General features: G+C 41.2%; 1 protein-coding gene and 1 long non-coding RNA gene across 4 annotated transcripts in view; one reads left to right on the top strand and one right to left on the bottom strand.

The window, feature by feature from the left end:
• The window catches only part of SAMD4A (sterile alpha motif domain containing 4A), a 222191-nt gene that overhangs the window by 127813 nt on the left and 72785 nt on the right, over window positions 1-21593 (bottom strand). The gene's annotated exons all lie outside the window — the stretch shown is intronic.
• LOC122443668 lies at window positions 9738-20459 on the top strand. Its single transcript, XR_006270083.1, has 3 exons — window positions 9738-9864; window positions 12107-12171; window positions 20363-20459. It is a non-coding gene; the product is annotated as an uncharacterized LOC122443668 (long non-coding RNA).

The raw sequence follows: 21593 nt of genomic DNA, 5'->3' as shown, positions 1-21593 counted from the left end.
CAAACTTTTTTAAGTCAAAGAGTTTATTTTTCTTGGAACAAGTGGTTTGAAATATGTTGTTGTTCAACTCCAAATGTTTTCTCCCTTCCTTCTTTTGGAGTTCTTTGACCTAAACTACATTTGTGAAGGGAGAGAGGAGGGAGAGGTAGAAAGAAGAAGAGAAGGAGGGAGATGGCGAAAGAGGGGAAGAGAGGGCAGGAGAGAGAAAGCGAATGTGTTTCAGAGCAGGCGCAAAGGGTTCAGCCCACAATTTTCCTCAATTAGCATGTGTCCTTGGATGAGCACACTAAAGGAGGTGTGTGTCTGCTCTCTCCTCAGCCTGGCTCAGCTGTCTTTTAAATCACATAGTGTAAGCATCTTGACATGCTCAGTAGGCATGTATATTTTATACAACATGCAGTAGCTAAAAAAAATGTTCTCTAATCCAGCACATATAGTAGCTTGGACTGACATGTATAGTATAGTAGCTTGGATTGGGTACCCATATAGTAGTTGGATTGGGTACCCATATAGTAGTTGGATTGGGTTGACAATCTAAAAAAAAAAACTGGTAAAAGCATTCAATTATAAAAATGATACTCTCATTATTTATATATATCAATTGACATTTATTCATAGATATTTAAATATATGCGCATACACTCATTAACAAATGTGGTACAGCAGCAACGCCTTGTATTTGATGATGGGTCCAACTTTCTGGAATTCCCAATTGTCTTTTCTGGATAAACCAGAAATCTGCTATGATTTTCAAATTTAGTGTCTTTAAAGGAGGAAAAAAAACTCCAAACAGCTGAAAAGCAATCTGACTGGGGAAGCTGCCTAGATTTCTATGAATTTCCCCCTAATCTTTTAAAATTATCTTGTTTATACTTAATTTGGCCACAATTTTTGTTTTTTTTTTTAAGCAAATTCATCATTGACAAGTCTTTCCAAGACAACAGTATAGTTTTCATAAAAACACTTTTCCTTTTCACACTCATATATCATCTGTTTACATAATATTTAGCTACATGTCCTCAATGGAAAAAGTACAACTGGCATAAACAGGTTTGGCAACAAACAACTCTCAACCGGCTTCCAACTGAACTGACTGAAGAAGGAGGAAGGCCACAAGAGAGCAGCTGGTGACTCCAGTATGCCACAGACATCTGGCATTTGCCAGAGGAAGAGAGTGCAACTTGATGGCTGAGTGCATGCAATGAGCGTCTCTGTATCTCGTCTGAGGCTTAACCAAAGAAACAGCTAATGATTTATTTCCATAATGGAGGGGGAAAATGACCAGGTTGGATCTATAGAGGAACTGTAGGTTGGCCTCTAACCTGATGCCTTTCTAAGACTTTGAAGGGTAACTTTGCTTTTTTTACCTTTTAGATTATTGGATGAAACTTCTCATGAGATACAGTAAGTAACACTGCTGTAAACAGGATAAAAAGAAAAAGTAACTGTGCTTTTGGCTAAACAGAGAAAAATGAAAAGACAATGTATATTATGTAACTACATAAGTATATATGTTTGTATTATACAGATACATGGATACTTTTAAATACATAGTATATAATATATAAAAGTACATACACTATATGGACTTCCCTGGTAGCTCAGTGGTAAAGAATCTACCTGCCAATGCAGAGACACGGGTTCAACCCCTGGGTAGGGAAGATCCCCTGGAGAAGGAAATGGCAATCTACTTCAGTATTCTTACCTGGGAAATCCCACAGACAGAGGAGCCTGGAGCACTACAGTCCATGAGGCCGCAAAGAGTCGGACATGACTTAGTGACTGAACAACAACATATACTATATAAATATTTTTAAGTATATATATATATTTTACTATATACTGAAAAAAAACTAGCATATTATATATAAAAGTATATGTGCTATACATGTTAAATATGAAGTATATATTATATAAAAATACATATACTTTGGGAATTCCCTGGTGGTCCAGTGGTTAACACTCGGTGCTTTCACTGCTGGGGCACCAGGTTCGATCCCTGGTCAGGGAACTAAGATCCCACGAGCCATGTGCATGGATGCTAAATCACTTCAGTTGTGTCCCACTCTTTGTGACCCAATGAACTGTAGCCTGCAACTCCTCTGTCCGTGGGATTCTCCAGGCAAGAACACTCAGAGTGGGTTGCCAGGCCCTCCTCCAGGGGATCTTCCTAATCCAGGGATTGAACCTGTCTCATTATGTCTCCTGCAATGCAGGTAAGTTCTTTACCACTAGCACCACCTGGGAAGCCCCACAAGCTATGTGGTACAGCCAAAAACAAAAACAGAAGACATATATATATGTATATACACTTAAAAATATCTAGCATATTATATATAAAAGTATATATGCTATATAGTTTTAAGTATATGTATGTCTATATATATTATGAATAATATACTGCCTTTTAGTTACAAATATGTATAAATATATGTGTATATACAGATGTCTATTGTTCAGTTGCTAAGTCATGTCCAACTCTTTGTGACCCCATGAACTACATACAGCATGCCAGGCTCCTCTGTCCCTCACTATCTCCCAGAGTTTGCTCAAATATATGAGTGCATATACTTATCTGATGGTATGTTACAAGGTGTGGAGCTTCACATTGTATTTTAAGATCCTTTGATAAAAAACTTTAGTCCCTAAAATTCCAGCTGCATTGATTGGGTTAATTGCCTTGGTTCAGTACTTCAGACCTCAGTCCATCATTTTACTCATCATTGCTATTATACAGAGTTTGGAAAAAAATATTTTGGACGAAATGTATCTGAGGCTGAATCCAGTCTCCGTGTCAGGGAGTAAAAGTCCCTAATGGTCCATCATGGCTAGTTCCAGTTTGCAATACATGCAGCTGTGAGGGATGGTATATTTAAAGGGGCTTTATTTAGCTCTTGAGTTTTATTTATTTATGATTTATTATTTACATCCTGCCTACTTCCACAAAGGATCTGAGGCAGCGTGGCTCTTCAATTAAGTCCATTCTAAATCAGCTCAGTCACTGCTCCATCATCCTGCTACGTCCAACTTCAATGAGTCGTTTTCCCAGTGTAATCAATTAACCCGGACCCCTGTGGTCCGGGCCTCCCACTGAGCACCAAAGTGGCGCATTTGCAGTCTGTGGCCTTTGGTTTGCGCAGGGAGCCACCCAGCAGCGCAGGACATCCTGGCCGAACTTCCCAGGGCGTCCCCTTTGGTGGCCCAGCCTCTCTGGGGGGTGCATGGAGTGTGGAGACCCACAGGGTTGTCGGCAGCTCCACATCCTGTGCCAAGCGAGCAGAAGAGTGGTCTCAGGACCCTGCCTGGTGAGAATGTAGGGCATCAGTAAGCACCCCAACCAGCAGAGGTCTCCACCAATATGTTCAATGATCACATACCCTTTCATGTGAAGCAAGAGAATGGGTAAAGCCTTGACCTAGGCTCCTAGGGATCCTCCATTCCATCGCATCTCTGACTAAATGGAGCAAACCCCCAGAGAAAATGTTTAAAATAGCCCTGATAAAAATGGATACCACCAGGGAAGGTGGCAGGTCTCCTGTGAATCCTGAGACAGTCCTCAACCAAGAGGTATCTCAAACACATCACAAGCTATGGAGATACTGATCCCCTCAGCCTTTGAGCAGTCAGGGATGGCCCAGGGTAGCTGAGTAACCCCAGTGTGCTGAATAAATATTAGCACTTTCTCACGTGCCTGGGCACGTAAAGGACTGAGAACCAGTCATAGCCACACAGAAGTGCAATCCTAAACATCTCCTGTCTACAGTACGAGAGCTGGAGATAAGATGGCAGCTAGGTTCCCATTAATACTTCCTTGCCTGATTCCTCACGTACGATATCAGGCCCTCACAAGAACCCTGTGAGTGAGGCATCCCCAATTTACAGGGACACAAACTGAGCCTCAGAAAAGCCAAGCGACTTACTCAGAGTTATCTTTTTCAAAGCACCAGACTGGCCCCAATTCTGCTCATCTACCTCTTGCATAGTGTACAGGTGTGTCCAATTCCCATCTGATTTCTCTTCTAACAAATAGTCTTAAAAGATGTCGGAGTGGGACTCAAAAGTGAAAAGTAAGGACATTATTCCGGGAAAAAGAGTTCTTTGGAGAAGCTCTGTGAAGATGGAATAACCCTCATTTGGAGCATCATGAATGGTGGAGAGGGCAGACATGGCTGTAGGAAGAAGAGACTCTTCTTGTTGGGCAGGTTGACTGTGAGAGTCATGGCTACTTGAGCAGGATGTCGAACAAACTTCTGGATATGTGAGTCTGAGGCTCGCCGTAGGAGCTATCTAGTGATGGGACTTGGTGATCATTTGCTCAGGAAAGAAGGCTGAAACTTTGGGGCTGGTTGAAGTCTGGCAGGAAAATATAGACCAGATCTGGACCATGAGGGAGGTTCTCTGAGTTTCTGTGAGAGGTCTGGAAGCTCAGCAGCTCCAGGCTAAAATTTCTAATGAATTGGAAAGCCTGATAGTTACACCTTCCCTTTAAGCTCCTTTCACATCTACTTCTTGGGGTTCAATTTAAGAATATTCGTGACCTCAGGGATACTAGAATGTAAAGCTGAGCTGGGATGTTAATGGTATCTTTACCCCACAGAGCCTTGGCTTCTGGGCCAAACGGAACAATCTTCAGACCCTCCACATCTACAGAACTGCAAAATAGAAACCCAAAGAGGACATTCTCACCCCCAAAGGATAGGTGGCAAAAAGGCTGGCTCTTCGTTGACCGATTTCAACAATCCTCATATGAAATTTCTTGACACTGTCACTTACTGCACATGGCTGACCTGGCCTACATGTGCAGCTGCTCCCTGGGTAGGAGCTGGGGGTCATTTTATATCACTGTACCACTACAGAGGACAGACTGGTGCTCATGCCTTAGCAGGGAAATCAGCACAGCTTTGACAGCAAGATTGCAACACTCTCTGAAAAAAAGCTTGACCACAAAACTAGAAATAGTACTTCCAGCTGATCTCAACTCTTCCCCTCCGAAAATCCAGCATCTGACTTCTCTACTGGTAATGAACAAGCAAGACCAACAGCCCAATCACATTGCTAATTCTAGCCACCTTGGAAAACAAAAAAGGAGTCAGGGAGGAAATCTGTGCTTACAGGGATGGGAACACAATAGGGCATTGAGGAAAAGTATCTCTGTGAGCTGATACCTCCTAGTTGGTCCAGTGGTTAAGATTCCGCACTCCCCATGGAGGGGTCCTGGGTTTGATCCCTGCTCAGGGAACTAGATCCCACCTGTCACAACTAAGAGCCTGTATGCTGCAATTAAGACTGGCACAGCCTAAATAAATAAACAAATAAAGATAACCATCAAGGACCTATTGGATAGCACAGGGAACTATATTCAATATTTTGTAATAACCTATGAAAGAAGGGCTTCCCAGGTAGCTCAGTGGTAAAATATCTGCCTGCCAATGCAGGAGACGCAGGTTCAATCCCTGGGTTGGGAAGATCCCCTGGAGTAGGAAATGGCAACCCACTCCAGTATTCTTGCTTGGAAAATTCCATGGACAGAGGAGCCTGGTGGGCTACAGTCCATGGGATTGCATGAGTCGGACACGACTGAGCACACATGCACACACATACATAATGGAAAATAATTTGAAAAAGAATATATATAATTGAATCACTGTGCTGTACAACTGAAATTAACACAAATCGCAAATCAACTATACTTCAAAATAAAGAGAGAAGGATTGGCTGATTACTAGTTTTAGTTTCTCATTACATCACAGATACGTGGTCGGTAGATTAATTTACTTCAGTGGCCAGTGTCCCTGGAATATTTTATACTAAATATTTTAATGGCTAATATTAACTATAATTTATCACTGTAAGTTTAGTGAGGAAATTGAAAAATGATCACACTACAGGTGTTAGACACATCTATAGATTAGATTGAATGCATGCATTCCTATAAAAGGCATCCTGAATACCAGTCAATTTGGCACTGGCTCCCCCTGGAAAATAGTTGTTAAGCTTCTCCAGGGGACGGAGAAATGGAAAATAATCAGGTTATTTGTCCCCTTGCCCTGTGGGCTTGGCAAAATATGAGAAAGTACATAAAAAGCTAGTCGTGGAATCAGCTTTACTACTATTTTTGCTACTTATTTTAAAGCACATCTTTATAAGTATCTCAGTACCTCTTACTATCTCAGCAGACAGGTCTGTCTCATATATCAAGAGCTACCACCACCAGATAAGCCAGGTTCACACTCAAGGGGGAAAGTCCAGGGAACACTGACCTATGGAAGGGACCCAGACAGGAGTCCACCACACCAAGAACAGAAGCCTCTCCAAAGGCACACGTTGGGGAGAGAAGACTTGACAGCTTCAAAGCAAAGTGTCTCTCCCCGTCAGCAGGGACTAGTACACCATAATGTAACCAGTGAGAAACAGCTTACAGTGACATGACGTCAATAGCTACTGAAGGGGTGAAGGGTAAAAACCAAACCCAAGGTTATGGGAGGGCTGAATTCTACAATAAAGACATTTATAGTGTAAGAATCTAACCAATTCTGCCCATAGGATTTGCATTCATTTCTCCAATGTCCACCACAAAACTAGCATCCTCAATAGTATTCATTATAATCATAAATAGGTATTGATCATTTATTATATGTCAAACACTGTTAGGCATTTTACATGTATCAATTTCTTGCCTCTTCAAAGCAAACCTATGAAGCAAATTCTATTAACATCTCTATTTTACAGATGATAACTTGAAACCACAGAGAGGTCAAGTACCCAATATCACACACCTAGGAAGAGGTAAAGCCTGGATGTGTACCCAGGCATTTTGGCTCCAGAGCTTCTGCACTTAACCATTCTGCTTCACTGCCTCTCAGTGAGGAGGAATGTCCAAGTGAGATAAAGAAAACAATGGCAGTGAATAAAAGGGGCTCAATCTACAGCTTACTGGAATAAATTCAGTCAGCCAGTTCCTATTACTTTGAGTCTGTCTTTCCCAAGGAAAGTGGACACTAGGATTGCCCCTACTTCCACCAGCACCAATCCCATGTCCCCTCCACAGCAGAGAGGACATGGAACTTGGGCAGACTGATCCATTGATATGGTCTCTGAAAAAGTATATCTTCTACATGTAAAGTAACGAGCTGGCATTTTTGCTTATGGATTAGCCTCCATTAGCTTCCAATTTGTGAAGTGTGTCTTCCCAGACCATCCATGAGGCCACTAATCAAATCAACCTTCAGTTCTGCACAGCTGTAGGTCAGACCCCACTCTACAAAGACAAGAAGCCAAAGAAAAGCAGTGTCCCTTGAAGCCCAACCCAAAATAGTCATTCTAGTGAACAGCCCAATTCTAACAAATCATCTCACTTCTAAGAGAGAATAAAAATAAACACCATTTACTGAACACTTCCTATTACTGAGGAGCTGTTTCACAGGCCATCTTCCTTGTGCATTCTTCTGTGTTCTCCCTGGGGACAGAACAGGAGTTTGCTAGCCATGGAATGAAGGCTGGCGGTTCCCAAATATCACAGCTTAGCACTTCTAGGACAAAATTTACATTAGCCTGGGCTTCTCTGGTGGCTCAGCCAGTAAAGAAACCGCCTGTGATGCAGGAGACCTGGGTTTGATCCCTGGGTTGGGAGGACCCCTGGAGAAGGGAATGGCTACCCATTCCAGTATTCCTGCCTGGAGAATCCCATGGACAGAGGAGCCTAGTGGGCTACAGTCCATGGGGTCACAAAGAGTTGGACCTGATTTGAGCAACTACGCACACATGCATGTGGTTTAATAAGAAAAATCTAGACAACCCAATATGAGTTTTTCTGGAAGCTCTATGTGTGTAGTATACAGGACTCTCCTTTATTTTAAGATTATATTCTTTCTATATCTTTTCTTTTATGAAAAGATTATAATATTATATGACAATTCTACTATTGCTGTTTTTAATATCCTTACTTCCCAAGACAAAAAGCTAACAACCCTATGTTAGTTTAGGGTTAACTCCTGAATTAAAAAAAAAAAAACTGTTGTTAGATCATAAAATATGATACATATTATAGGGTCACTAGCTTGGGGGCTGACATCCTGGGTTTTGCCTGACCTCAACCACAGAGAAAATTTAGAAAAGGGACCAGTGGTTGGTGGAATGTCCCCTGTGCCGATGTCTTTCCTGCTAAGCTCCTTCTGACCTCCAGTTACCCCTTTGGTCCCCAGTGGCTACTACCAATAGGAATTCCCTGTCCTTCCTGGCCAAGCTGACGTGCTGGGCAGAGTTCAGGACACAGCTTTAAATGTGGTTTCCTGATTAGCAGAGAGACTCCAGTTAGGCAGGAAGGAGTTCAAGCTAGAATACTGTATGTCATAATCATCTACCAGTTCTTAGGAATGAATACATCAACAGAAGTGACCTGGAGCAAAAAAGCATTCCTGAGAAAATCCCCAGCAACTCAGCGAGAGACTCTTGTCACTGCACTTCATCTTTTGTGTATTCTTTTGACAAGAAAGTGACACATTTAAGACTCAGTTACTCTAAAATGTCATTCAAGATGAACAATATTTGAGAAGGTTAACGATGACTGAGAGAAATTAGTGCTAACAGGAACCAGATAAAATATCTTCATGACTTCCTGGCTAAGGAAGAGGGTGATAAGAAGAGACCCTCCCCCCCACCACCACCACCAAAAAGGAGTCAGGAAATGGGATAGTTGCTATGGTTCTGCCATTAGATTGCCTCAGAATCTTGGTAGAAACCATTCTCAGGTCTACTTTGATCGGCAAAATGAGGCTGCTGGCCACTCTGAATCCCCAAATTCCATGATTCTGTTCATTGTCTGGAGAAAAGAACACACTACCTTCCTGTGTCAAGGACTGTGAGAAATAATACTGAAAGAAAACTTTGAGGGTCAAGTGGGGAGTTCTTCAGGGGTCTCAAGTCCCTAGTAGACACTGATGAAAGATGAGCCCCAGGAACAGAGCCCTCAGAACACCTCCAGAGGGGATCTCCCCAGAATGAGCTTCCAGTCAGAGAAGAGAAATGAGGAAGGGGGGCTTGTACTGCTGACAGCAAGAGAGAGAAGGTTAGGAGGAGACCAGGAAGAAAATAGGAGGGAAAGAAACACAGAGAAGGCCAAGACCTATAAGAAGTGGGACCCTGTGAGTATCAAAAGCATGTGAAGAGAGAGCCGAAGTGAGGTGGACTTTGCAAGATGTTGACAGCATATGGAGGGGGAGTGAAGAAAAAGAAGAGAAAGCTGGAGAGAGAGAGGGGACAGAAGAGCAGACAGACAGCAAGGAAAGAGGGAAAAAGATCATCGAGACCTCTGCCTCTCATTTTGAACACGAGTAAAACTTCTCAACTCTCCCACCATCCATTCACCAAAAAAAAAGTCACCAGATGTGAGGTCCTGTGGTACCCTGCCAAATTAAATAGAGAAAAACTGCACCCTGAAAGAGAATAAGAGAGTATCGTTTTCTCTAATTCAGTGAACGCAGAGACAGCCCATCTATAGACAGATATGGAAGAAAAAACTCCAGGAAGGGTCCATAGCCTTAAAAAAAAAAAAAAAATTCTGGGCTAAGCTATCCAGAAATAGAACATTTTGATTACAAAATAAAAACTAGGTCAATAAGATAATGGACATGATTTAAATGAAAATCACAGTATTTGTAATGGGCTAAAAATGGTATCAATATTACTGCAGAGAAGGAATATAATTAAATGTATTTTTAAACAGCAGCTCTCCGCCCCAGCCCTACAAATCCCAGGCCGGCCACCAGCGCTCCTCCACCTCATCGCAGAGGAATGTGCTGCTATGCCACAAGTTGGTGTGAAGAATGCAGAGTTTCCTACTACTTTAGAAGATCCCAAATGACACTGGTGAGCTACATTCTTTCACTCAAAGATCACTGTGATTCATATAAAGCAAAGGCAGGGAAAGGTTAGGGATCTGACCGTCTCATTCTTTTACCATTTTGACTGTATGGCTAGGAAATAGGCCGTGGGGGGTCTGACTGCCACAGTTCTCTCTGGTCCACTGAAACCAGAAGAATTCCAGACCATCCTAGGAGGTGGTTATAGATCCTCAGAGGTTTAGCATAGGCTAGGAATGAAGAGAAAGGGTAGAAGTGCAAACTTGTGGTTTTCTTTCTACAATCAGTGGTGTGAACTTGCGGAGACTTTCACACCTAAGTACAATGGATCTTTTAAACCCTCACAAGGAAGAAGGAGGCAAAGAGGAGCAAGATGAATTAGCTGGAAGCAATAATGTTCTGGACAGTGAAGACAATTACTAAAGTTGGCACACAAAAGTGCTTGGGCATTGCCTCAGATGTCTATATAGAAGCCCAGGCCTAGGATTCTATTTGGATATCAAAGGCCCTTCCAAATTTGGATGCCCTCGGAGATCAAAGAAAGGTTATGATGAACATATTTCTACTTTAGAATATATATGTATATACACATATGTATAGTATTCCTTACTTAAGGAGATGGCATCAATATTTACACCACAGATACCTCAACTAAGCTATCAGCATGACTACATATACATATTAATCATCCAGAGTAGATTATTTTCAAAATCTCTTTGTACGTAGTGCATATCTACTAGTAAGTTTTTTAAAAGAATTAACTCTTTTAATACATTTAAATTCCAACCTACCAATTTAGTAGCAAGGCATTCATTCATCCTTAGAAAGCACAAACTTACCTCCCATGAGGAAAATCTGTTAAATGACAACTGAACTTGTCAAAAAAAGAAGAGCAGAGAACTCAAGCATTTTATGTTACGACTAATGTAACTGAACTCCCTCAGGGCAATTAAGTGTGTGTGTAAAATATCATTAAGTTAGTGTCCACTTCACCCCCTCTTTACTTTATAATAAAAGACATTTCAATAAGCAGTGAGTTGACAGATACCACAGTCATGAGTCCTTTCTGTAAGTGACAGAAGGAGCTCTAAAGGTCTGGTATTCTGAGTCAAATGAAATAAGTCACTACAATAGGTCTTGAGGAATTCTAAACCAAGAGAAAGACCAGAAAGTTAAGGACCATCTGAGCTCCTCCTATCACTCTCGGGATTGTTCTTATTTATAGTTCCTCCCTATCACCACAGCCTCTAAATCTTGAAATGGAAATAGTGAAGCAAAAGTGTGCCAAGGGTCATCACAGACCGGGGAAAACTTCTGCGATCTCCAGAAAGCACAGAGATCCGTTTTCAGATGAAAAGCACTCAGGCAGTATCGGTTTTAACTCTGACCTTCCATGACCTCAGTCTGGAGATTCTGATAGGGATGAAAAAAAAAAAAGAACTAAAAGGCCAAGCAAGTTGAAAACCACTGAAAGAACACTCAGTGCAAGCCTACGACATGGGCATGCCTCTGTTCTGCAAGTCTGATGGGGGGAAATGGATTATTTATAGGGGAAGGGAAGAAGGATGACAAAACAAGCTCTTGATAAACAGGATAAAAGCTGATGCTGGGAAAAGGCATCACTGTCATTTGCACTTTCATGGGATGAACTCAGTCTAGCAGTGACTTGGGTATATTTTGGCTTCTCAGCAGGGAGGGACCAGCTGGGGGTTGGGGAGACTGGTGTTTGGGGAGAAACAGCTGCTTGAGCACGAACGTCGGAAGGAAGTCCTCTTCCCTACTGCCAACCCACAAGACAGAATTGTAGCCCAGTCACAGGAGCTACTATAATGAGACAAAAGGGGACAAGACTGAGTCACTGCCGATCAGTGTCCCAAGAGCTTTGACAATGGGACCGTTCCAACAAGTGCAAGAAGGGAAAACACCAGCCACTAACAGAGAGATCCTTGCCTATAAACAGGACTTGGGGAAGGAATTCTAATTTTATCTATTTAGGCAACTATTAATTACTTACACAGGTTCAGGAACGGGATGGACGAGCGAGTCCATAGTGATGTCAGGGTTTCGCTATAAACAAGATATAAACCCTCTATTCCAAGTCTTTTATCTCAGGGGTCCCTAACTCCCGGACCACAGATTGGCACTGGTCTATGGCCGTTTAGGAACTGGGCCACACAGCAGGAAGTGAGTGGTGGGCAAGCTAGAGAAGCTTCATCTGTGTTTACATCTCTGTTTACAACTCCCCATAGCTCACATTACTGCCTGAGCGCTGCCTCCTGTCAGATCAGCGGTGCCCTACTGATTCTACATTATGGTGAGTTGTATAATTATTTCATTATATGTCACAATGTAATAATAATAGAAATAAAGTGCACAATGTAATGTGCTTGAATCATCCCCAAACCATCTCACTCCCATACCCAACCCCAGTCCACGGAAAAACTGTTCCACAAAACCGGTCCCTGGTGCCAAGAAGGTTGGGGACCCCTGTTTCATATGATAAAAGTTGTGAGTCTGACTGATTTAACTCACTTTCCTTCACTTCTCTTCTGTCTACCTGCCAGTGAACTACCACACAGGAGGTAAGCGGGAAGACAAGAGAGCTCTTTCTGTAACAATCATCTCCTTAGAGTTCTCGATGACCCCTCCATTACCCTATTTGTACATTAGAAGTCAGTGATTATAATACAAAACCTTGTTCCTTTTAATAGCTGTTCTTTCCAATGGCTAAAAGTCTGAACAGACTAGGAACGAGTACCAAATATATCAACACTGGCCATTTTAATGGGAAAAATATGAAATATATATTTTCATGTAAATGGAAATCCTGCATTATAAAAGCAGGCAAGATGATTATGTGTGACAAATACTTCAGGCAAATGAGAAAAAGTAGGAAAAAAGTTCCCCCTTCTAAAATAAACTAATCTTTTTTCAGCATACAATTCTCCTAAATTCTGACATTTATGCTTGCTTGAAAAAACAATTTAAATCAACACTTCCCACTCTGTTATTCCACCCTGAGGCATAAAAATTTGATTAAATAGCCTAAAAATGCTTTCATGCACAAGGAACAGGCAAAAACTGCCTTGCACTGTGACAAAGTCAAGTGACAACCCGACTTCCACCCCGTCGTGGTGCTGGCACAGGGCTAATCTTGAGTTCTGCCTGCCCGCTCTCTCTCCCTTCCCTCTCATCCTTTGAGAACCACACCAAAGCTTCCCAGCGTGGGCTCTCCCAGTGATCACCACCACACCATGCCTGTCTCTTCAAAAACATCTTCTCTGTTTCAACATCACAATCGGAATGGCATATTCCTCTCCTGGGTCCATCCCAAAACAGGATCCTGCCACTTCCCAATTCCTGAAACCTCTGTCCCACTCATGAATACTCTTGTCCATCTTCTCTTCCTCTTCTAGCTCCTCCTTTCCCCTAAAACCTAATAAACCACAACTCGTCAAGTCACGGGACAACTCCAGGATCACATGTTCAACTGTCCACTTGACAGACAGTCCCACTAAGATGTCTCATGGGCATTTCTAGCTTAGTATGTCCAAAACTGAATTCTTGAGGTCCCCAACTCAATAAACGGTAACACTCATGGGAAAAGCTTAGAATCACTCCCAACTCCTTTCTATCACTCACACCACATATTTCCTCTGACAATCAACAGAATCATTCTGCCTTGAAAACATATTTCCAGAACCCACCCACTTGTCTCCACGTCCACCATTGTTATCGCTGGTCCAAGTTATCAGCACCCCTCACCTAGAATACTAGAGTAACCTATCTAAGCTCCCTAGTTCCACCCTTATACTTTCACTTAAGTCTGTCCTTAAGTGAGAAGACCACCTCAGAGTGGTCATTCACAAAGTAAAATGAAACCTATACTCCTTCTCAAACTTTCCAAAGGCTTCCCATTACACTTAGAATATAGTCCAAAGTTTTACATGGACCAGGCAGCTCCTGACAGCCCCACAGCCTGTAAAAACTACCACTCTAACTACATTTCCTTCCACTCTTTGCCTTATTCACCCCACTCCACTCACTGACTTTCCTACTATTTCTTAAATGCTGTTTAAATCCTACTATTTAAAATCCTACTATTTTTTAAATAACTCTGCATGTTTTCTGTGGTACATGGATTAAATATTATTTCTGTGTAAACATTAAATCTATTCATCTATCTACCAACCTGCTTTTCAGATATAGCCTTAGGATACACACTCTGTCTATAAGGCATCTCAAGCTAGATGTCCCTCTGCCAACATAAATTAGACACTGCAGAAAGGAGCTGTTTTTCCATCACTAGGCTGGAAGCCTTGAAGTAGCTGCCAACCTCCACTGTACTTCAACCCACAGTCAGTCAGCTGCCAAATCCTGCCACGTTCCCCACCACAGAAGTCCCGGTTTGCCCTTGCCTCTCGTTCCCTCTATTCAGCCTTGTGTCGTCTGCCCCACTCATCTCATGTATGAAACCCCACACCTCCCCCAGTTGCCCTGTAGCTTCCTCATATTGCCGTAACAAGTGTCCTTCCAGAGGGCTGACAAGGGCTTCTTTCTACACTCAAGTTCGGGTCCATGCATGTCAGCTCCATTCCTCCTCCTGTTACCTAATCCTTCCACTGCCTTCTTCTGTCCCTAGGCTGTCCAGTATGACAGCCACTAGCCACATGTGGCTCTTTACATTTCAATTAATTAAAATTTAATAAAGCTAAAACTACAATTCCTCAGCTGCGCTAGTCACATTTCAAGGGCTCAGTGGCCACATGTGACTGGTGGGCACTCTGTCAAACAGCACAGCTACTCCATGAATTGAATTCTAATTCAGTTTCTATCTCTTTCAGTGCTTGCTCAGCTGTTACGTCCTTACTATCTGCTCAATAAGGTTTAGTATTTTAGATCGAAAGCTTTTGGGGGTGGGGTCGATACTTAATGATGCCAAGCACAAAGAACTCTTTAAAGAGTATGTTTTAATAAGGGTGGTAGCACAGTGGGAAAGCACTTAGGCTTTGGAATTACCCTGCATCTGAGTTCTGGTTCTGCCACTTACTTGCCAAGGACCTTGGGCAAGTTATTTAATCCCTCATCATTCTCAGTTTAAGCATCTGTAAAACAGAGAAAATAATAACTGTCTTCCTCATAGAATTGTTGTGATAATCAAATGAGAACAGACCTGTACATCTCTTAGCAATGAGTGATACATAATCACTCACTAATGTCAGTTGCTGCTCCTGCTGCTGATATCAGTTATTCTAAATAGTTGTAAACAGAATAAACTTCAATCCTTGAGGAAGTTGGAAGCGAGATGAAAGAGAAATTCTGAATGCAACGGCTCTTCTTACAGAGTCAAATGAGTATCTTCAGATACAATGTGATGGATATTACTTAAATATCAAACTGTGGAAAATATGTATCAGTGTAACATAAATTTGAACATTTCCATTCTGCTTCTTGTATGAAAGCTGCATAGAGTTTCCAGTTCTTTGGAAAATTTATTTCAGGGACAGTGGAACCTTGCTTGGCAAGTTGAATAACTTTCCATTAGTTAAATGCAAGAAAGATGATTTCATTTAAAAAGTGAAATGTGGAAAGTGGTTAAACGGGCAGGATATAACTAATCATACTAGTCTTTTCAAAAATCTGAAAAACAAAACAATAATAGAGAGAGAAGAAAGACTTATAATGGAAAGCACATGTGGGTATTATTTTACATTGAGTGCTTAAAGGTTCATCATCCCAGTGAACAAATAAGGTGGGTACACACATTCCACACTTTCAGATCATTAAGATCTCTGCCCTTTTATCCTCAGTAGCTGGAATTCAGAGGTGGGCCCTGAATCTGGGGTAGCCCAAGCAGAGAAGCCATTCATTAGGCCTCCTCTTGGACAGGGAGTATTAATATTAATAGTATCTTCAACTGGCTCTCACCTGTATAATTGCATGATATGAATTCAGCCTCCCTCACTAAGACTTGACTCTCTGATGTGAAAATTAGTGGTGCTGTTAATGATGTAAGCAGAACCCAGGAAGGGGGCACCTCTGTGGCTCTAAGGCAGAGAGGGTCATTTAGAGGAGCTAACCCTGGAACCACGCATTCTATCTACATATAGAATAGAGTCAATATCATACAGCCCCAAATCACACGGTTCCATTTACTTGGACTTTACAGGAAGAGTTACTGATTTATGATGAGACACAGAGTAACAATACAAAGGATCGTATATTGCAGCTAATTTAGGAAAGCCCCCAATACATTTTTACTTTTGATTGTTGTGGAAAACAAAGAAGCACAGAATTATATAACAAAATCCTACCAGCTATATGAAAAACAAAAAAGAAAGATACAGGAAATCCTCTCCAGAGGTTTTTCAAAACTTAATACTTCTTAGCAGTCAAAACTCATTTAGAGGGAAACAGAGAAGTATTCTGGATTCTCAAAACTTGAATCATCATGTGAAAGTTTTTTTAAGCAAGAAAGCCTTAAATGACTTTTACTGTCATTTTTTAAAAGATCTAAAACAAAAGGAAAGCTTACTTTAATACTTTGATGCTTCCATAATGTTGACAGTTATATTTTCACAATTCAAATATATTCTCCAGCAGAGCACCTGATTCAGTTTTTGGTGGAAGAAAATAAAATTCAGTATGCATAAAGTCTTGTGCTTTTTTTACAAACAGGTTTTGTTCAAAGGTTTTTTTTTTTTTTTACCAAGTATATATAGTCACATACTGTTTTTGTAATTAAGATAATTTAAAGAAACTAGCAGAGTCTTTTATAAATTCACACAAAAGATGTGTTGCATAGCTGTATATTCAGAGCTAATTTCCAACAGTAGTTACATCTGGGTAGTGTGACTCGGGGTTGGGAGGCAGAGAAATAAGACTATTACTTTTTCCCTTTGAATCCTGGAGGTCTATTCAAATTTAATATTGTAGATATTTTGTATAACTCTCTTTTAACTGTACTAGATAGAAATCAAATAAGTTAACTTAAAAATAATTCATATTATTGGACATTAACCTTTCATATCCTTTCACTGAATGTTACTTAATAACTCTAGGTACCATTTTCAGCTAACTTTTCCTACCATTTGAGCATGTGATCACCAGAAAACAGAGGTTCTCAACTGGTACAACTGAGTCAAGCTGTAAATGAAGAAGCTGAGATCCTGAGAGGTTAAAGGATTTGCCTGTTGCATCAGAATTCCTGATACTGGAAACCAGGCTCATCCTCATTTCTTGGGTATCTTGGTTTATGCTTTTTTTTTTTATCATATCATGTTTTCCCTCATAGATTCTACAACACCACTCATGAGTTAATCTAAGGTCTGAATCATAATCACAAAGTTACTACAGTGTTACAAAAATGTAACTCCTTTATAACTAAAGGTGAACACTGTAATTAACCCTGAGCTTAAATGATGGTCTGTGCAGAGCACCTGTGGAGGCAGCAATGGGAGGGCTTAAATCAGGGATTCAGCAATTTTCTGCCTAAATTTGACTCCTCCACTTCCTAACTATGTCACTAACTGCATGTAACCTCTTTTTTTTTAAATGAATGGTTCTATTGTTCATTTATTTATTTATTAGCCGCGCCATGGATCATGTAGGATCTTAGTTTCCAGAACAGGGATCAAACACGTGCCTCTTGCAAAGGAAGCACAGTGTCTTAACCACTGGACCCCTAGGGAAGTCCCTGCATATAACCTCTTATGCTTTCTTTTTCTCATCTGTAATACTGTAATTGAAAACAATATCTACCTACTCAATGGAACTGTAAGAATGAAACGAAATCATTTATGTCAAGTATCTAGCCAAATGCCTGGCACATAACAGGCACTCAATAAAAGTTAGCTATCATCAAGTCAAATTTAAATTCATAAACTAAGTATAATTTAGAACCTGTCACACTAATTCCTGGCTATTTTCAATCTATTACAACCATAGCATCCTCCCCGAAATTTGATAACAAGGGCTTACCTTTGGGAAAATCTGCATTTACCACAAGTTAGTAACCTTAGAAAAGGCACACCTCTCCATCTCATTCTCCCAGCAATAGGACAAAGAAGCTTGAAAGAGACTTCGTTTTTATCCTCCCCTGCATCATGGCTGGTCATCATGGTTTGCTCTCAAATCTCCAGATCACCCAAGTGACCTCTGACTGTGTCGCCAGCTCACTGCCAAAATGAGAGCTTGTCCTAATGGGTCCCTGGTGGGCCTGCCTGCCTTCCCAGCCTGCGTGAAGCCCCTTCCCTGGGCCCCCAGCTCCATTAGAGACCCTGTCTTCTCCTTCCCCCCAGAGGAGAGGCCTCTCTTCTCTAAGCCAAAAGTGAAAAAGAAAAACAAATCTGTAACTAATTTCTTTTCAATTCTAGAGAAGGTAGTTTTCCACTATTCTCTTCTCTAAAGAAGAAATGTGTAAAATCCCTGTGACCTCTGTAATACAAACACCCTTTGAAGGCACAACAGAATCAGCAATAACTGACAATTTAAACATACCTGGAATACTTTGCCACGCATACTTCTCTGAGTGTCTTATAATACCACAAAACTTCAAACAGCATACCAACCCCTGCCTACCGGCTTAAATGGAAATTAAACTATCTAAGCCCATTGTCAAGGCATTTTGAGGGTGTTTTAAAATGCTTTCTGGATATGATAACAACAACCTATTGAAAGCTCAGGCTGTAAATCTTCAGGTCTAGGAGACCTCCTAGCTCCAGGCTGGTACTTCCATCAAAGGGCAGACATTTGCAGAAGTCTGGTTTAGGAACAAAGTCAAAGGAGCAGCTTTGGATTTTTGGGTGTGAGGCATGCACTGGCTGTGACCAACTACTAGAGAAGAAGATTCATAGTCGATCCATTTTGCATGGAGTTAGACCAATAATGAGCTTACTCAGTGAGTTTCACAATTAGGGCAAACAATTCTGAAGAATGTATTTCTTTTTTCCCCTTTCCTATAGTTCTTCTTTTTCAAATTCAGATTTCTTGAAGAGCAGAAGTAAAGTCAACAGAACAGGGAATGGAGTTCTTTAAAATTAAGATATAATGGAAGGACCTCCCTGGCGGTCCAGTGGTCAAGACTTTGCCTTCCAATGCAGGAGGTGCAGGTTCAGTCCCTGGTCAGGGAGCTACGATTCCACATGACTCATGGCCAAAAGATTGAAACATAAACAACAGAAGCAGTACTGTAACAAATTTAATAAAAGGACTTTAAAAATGGTTCACGTAAAAAAAAATTTTTTTTAAGATATAATGGACATATAACATTTTATTCATTTCAGTTATACTACATAATGATATGATACACACACACACACACTCTCAGGGAAATGAACAAAGCAGTAAGTTTAGTTAATATTCATCATCACACAGTTACAAACTTTTTCTTGTTCTGAGAACTTTTAAATCCCCTCTCTTAGTGTGTTTCCAGTATTGTTTAACTACAACTTCCCTAGGCTTGGCGGTAAAGAATCTGCCTGCAATGCAGGAGACCTGGGTTCGACCCCTGGGTTGGGAAGAACCCCTGGAGAAGGAAATGGCAACCCACTCCAATATTACTGTCTAGAAAATTCCATGGACAGAGGAGCCTGGCAGACTACAGTCTATGGAGTCGCAAAAGAGTTGGACATGACTTTGTGACTAAACAACAACATTAACTATAGTAATCATGCTGTACACTACTCCCCCATTATGTCCATAGTAAAGATTTATTTATCTTATAACTGGAAGTTTGTAACTTTTGACCACCTTCACCCATTTCACCTACTCCTCCCACTTCACCCTTATCTCTGGTAACTACAAATCTGATCTTTTTTTCTGAGTTTGTTTTATTTGTTTGTTTTTAGATTCCACATATAAGTGAAATCATAAGTGAGATGCTATTTGTCTCTATCTCATTTATCTCACAGCATAATGCCCTTAAATCCATCCATGTTGTAAAAAATGGCAGGATTTCATTTTTTATGGCTGAATAACACTTCATTTTAATATATATATATATATATGTGTGTGTGTGTGTGTGTGTGTCTTCTATAAGGAATAGAGTTCTTGGATCAAGGTTCTGACACCCCTGCTCTTGCCTGTTTTTTATGGGATTTTTACCCAGTTGCTGCTGACTCAATGCTTTATTCTTCCTGAACATATGCTTTCCTATTCAGATATTAGAGGAACTAAAGATATAGTTGAATCAGTACATTGACTTGAGATTTTGAGGAAAGGGAGTTGTTTTTCTTCACAGTCCAGGGCTTTCCAACTGCTTGCTGGATTCACTGCTGGGCTCTCCATCACTTAGAGGTTCTGGCAGGCCAGTGACACTGTGTGATACATCTCCTAGTATTTATTAGTGCTCACCAGCTTATGACACCATACTCAGAAAGGCAAGGGTTGCAGGTTTGATTAAAGCAGATTTACCTCCTCCTTGATTCAGAATGCTTTTCTCTTCATCTGAATTTCTGCCCTTTCTCCTCTTTCTCCTCCCCTCCCTCCTTCCTCTCCCTACCCAGGCACCAGGAAGCTGGATCATCCACTTGATAAGATCTTTCATTCCTGTTATTTCATGACTGACAAAGCACCAGACACACAGCTGATATTGGATGAAAGTCTGCCAATGAATGAATAAATGAATGAATGAACCTGGTTTCCATTGCTATCTAGGTAGCAAGGCAAAGACATTCCTGGATTTGGGGCCAGGTCATCACCAGATGAATTCAAAAGGATTCTTTTACAGCCAAGGCTAGACCAATTTGAGGGCAGCAGTTATATCTTGTTTGCAGAACCAGCTCTTGTTTCTGTGTTACCTCTGCTGCTGCTGCTGCTGCTGCTGCTAAGCTGCTTCAGTGTTGTCCGACTCTGTGCGACCCCATAGACGGCAGCCCACCAGGCTCCTCCATCCTTAGGATTCTCTCTACCCACCTCCAGTTCTCAGATATTACCTAGTACTTCTCACAGTGTCCCCATGTATCATACTCCCCTAAATCGATGCTTCTGAACTGTGGTGTTCGAGAAGACTCTTGAGAGTCCCTTGGACTGCAAGGAGATCCAACCAGTCCATCCTAAAGGAAATCAGTCCTGAATATTTATTGGAAGGACTGATGCTGAAGCTGAAACTTCAATACTTTGGCCACCTGATGCGAAGAACTGACTCAACGGAAAAGACCCTGATGCTGGGAAAGATTGAAGGCAGGAGGAGAAAGGGACAACAGAGGATGAGATGCTTGGATGGCATCACCGACTCAATGGACATGAGTTTGAGCAAGCTCTGGGAGTTGGTGATGGACAGGGAAGCCTGGCATGCTGCAGTCCACGGGGTCACAAACAGTCGGACACGACTGAGCAACTGAACTGAAGACTACTCTACAGCCTAGACAAAGCCTCATTTAGTCTTCTACCTGCTGTGGGATATCAGAAAAGAAACCTGGTAAGTAGCTCAAGCCATAGTGCTGGGAGAAGATTAGATTTATGCATTTTAGAAATTAATATCTTATTTTAGAAATTAATATGCATTTAGAACTAATATCTACCTTCCAGGAACTCAAAATTTATTGATGTCTTAGTTAAAGCCTAGGTTAGAAAATTAAATGTTATTGCTTCTCCACACACACACACACAAAGGGCTCCTCATGGAAACTACACTGGACCTGAAGTCAGAAGAGTTGGGTTTGCATCTTGGGGATGCCTTTTATTGGCTAGTTATGGTAAGCAATACATGTACTCTCTCTGATCCAAAATGTTATC

Source organism: Cervus canadensis, chromosome 6, assembly GCF_019320065.1.
Source record: "Cervus canadensis isolate Bull #8, Minnesota chromosome 6, ASM1932006v1, whole genome shotgun sequence".
Lineage (NCBI taxonomy): Eukaryota > Metazoa > Chordata > Mammalia > Artiodactyla > Cervidae > Cervus > Cervus canadensis.
The sequence above is the reverse complement of the archived record's forward strand: the minus strand, read 5'-3'. Positions and strand labels throughout refer to the sequence as shown.